Raw genomic sequence first — 2,568 nt, 5'->3', positions numbered from 1 at the left:
GCTTATTTCTTAAGAAAAAAGAGGAAGGAAAAAAGTGTTAGATGGGTAGATAAAGAATAATTCTAATTTAATTTATATTAATAAAGCTAGACATATCCAAATGTTTTTCTTTTTCTTTTCTCTCTCTCTCTCCTTTTGGTACAGAGGTGAATGGGAGTCTGTCTAACGCTTAAGCAAAAGGTACATTTGATTGTTTAAGGTTTAGGATCTTTTCTGAGCTGCTTGGATGTACAAGGCCATAATTACCTTGAGGCATAAAATTCAAATCCACCAAGAGAGGCCGGTGTTGAGTATGAAGTGGAAAGAGTGTTGGCCTGCAGTAGAAGTCCTGCCCCTTCTTTGGGATTATGAATTTTGACCAAGGACAGGTCACAGAATATAGGTTCCTAGGTTTTCCTATTTACAAAATGATGATAAAAATGCTTAGACGTTCCTTTGCAAAAAACTGTCACTATGAATTTAGATTTGTGGGCTACCTTTTGTTCTATGGCAGAAAAGAAATTATGTCCCCTGGAGAATTTTAGTTAGATCTTCAGAAAGAAGGGATGGAAAATTGGAACTAAATGGGGTGTGTATTCTCTTTTCCATATTCATGTTCTCTAAACAAATGTTGTAACACCTATTTTATTTAATCTTACAAATATATACCAAACAAATGAAGAAGTCAGTGAATAAGTCAAAAGAGCGTTGCAAATACTAAGAATCATTTCATAAAACTTTGTTCTTACTCATACATAAAGTGTAGACCACATGTATATGTTACTGTGGTTTGTGCTAGTCACTGCTAATAAGAGAGTGTCATATAACAATTTGAATGGAAAGACATAATTACTTAAATAAGCAATTTATCATGGAAGGCATAAACATAGTGTTTAAATATTTTCTTTTTATCATTCTAATCCCTGCATTACAATATAACTTCAGCTATTTAAAAACAACCCCCTCCATTGTACTATTTTGTTTGTTCTTGTATGCATTTGAAATTTTTTTTTTTTTTTTTTTGAGACGGAGTTTCGCTCTTGTTACCCAGGCTGGAGCGCAATGGCGCGATCTCGGCTCACCGCAATCTCCGCCTCCTGGGTTCAGGCAATTCTCCTGCCTCAGCCTCCTGAGTAGCTGGGATTACAGGCACGCGCCACCGTGCCCAGCTCATTTTTTGTATTAGTAGAGACGGGGTTTCACCATGTTGACCAGGATGGTCTCGATCTCTTGACCTCGTGATCCACCCGCCTCGGCCTCCCAAAGTGCTGGGATTACAGGCTTGAGCCACCGCGCCCGGCCTGAAATTTTTTATAATAAAAATGTTTTAAAAATCTCTTATCCCAATGTCCTATTTTTTTATGTAAAGAAATTGGGGAGATTCTCATCTTTTACCTTTAACTCTTTAAGACAAACCCTTTAAACAGAATCTGGACCATCTCAGGGCTCCCAGAGGTCTGCGCCTGAAGTTGCATCTTCTGTTCAGGTCTCTGATTCAGATTATGTCTACAGGATGGAAAACAATTCATTAACATATGTAGTAAGCCAGCACCTTCTGAACAGACAATTTCAGTTGCAGTGTTCTCATAGAATGCTTTCATGAAAAGCATTTTTTCAGGGAGTGGGGGCAGCTATTTCAAGCAGCTCACGAAAAAATATTGGGCTCCAAGAAATGAGTTAGGGCTGGGCACTGCAGTTCACGCCTGTAATCCCAGCACTTTGGGAGGCCAAGGCAGGCAGATCATGAGATCATGAGTTCGAGACCAGCCTGACCAACATGGCGAAATCCTGTCTCTATCAAAAACACAAAAATTAGCTGGGTGTGGTGGCGTGCACCTGTAATCCCAGCTACTCAGGAGGCTGAGGCAGGGGAATCACTTGAACCCGGGAGGCAGAGGTTGCAGTGAGCCGAGATCACACCACTGCACTCCAGCCTGGGTGACAGAGAGAGACTCTGTTTCAAAAGAAAGGAAATGAGTTAGACGTTGCTTGTTAAAATGAACTCACTTTTTTCTTCTTTATAGGTATCAATAGAAAATCAAAGAGGGGAGTGGTACTCATGTTTGAAAAACAGCTATGGAGCCACGGATGGGACATAGTTCTAGGTGCTCTCATTCATTAGCTCTTCACTCTACACAGCAACCTGGAGTGGTTGGTGTTATCAGCCCTACCTTACAAGAGAGAAGTGAGGCATCTGAAGTTCTGCCTTAAAGCTGAAGTTCTGGTTAAAAGCTTTGTGAGGAGATAGAGAGCAGTATACCAATGACAGGTGACAGGATGACAGGAGTCACCTGCTCTGAAAGAATGCTTGTGACCCTGGAGTGCTCAGTTTGGCCCACCCAGGGGTAGAAGCTGCTTTTGTTATTCAAGAGCTCTGGGTTTCACACAAATGGCATGTCCTTTGGTGGAGGCTAAGAGCTAGAAATAGATCTTTACCATCAGAAGCGATGCCTTAGCACCCACATGTGCTAGATTCATTAGAATAACCTGCATCCCAGGAATCCCCTAGTCCCTGCAAATTGAGATGGCTGGGTTCAAACACAGTTCTGTAAAAGTTAGTTGTTTGGATCTGACAAACCATACTGATGC

This window comes from Aotus nancymaae, unplaced genomic scaffold (genome assembly GCF_030222135.1).
Source record: "Aotus nancymaae isolate 86718 unplaced genomic scaffold, 86718_ANA_hifiasm-v0.15.2.pri h1tg000057l, whole genome shotgun sequence".
Taxonomy (NCBI): Eukaryota; Metazoa; Chordata; class Mammalia; order Primates; family Aotidae; genus Aotus; species Aotus nancymaae.
This window is presented reverse-complemented; position numbering follows the sequence as displayed.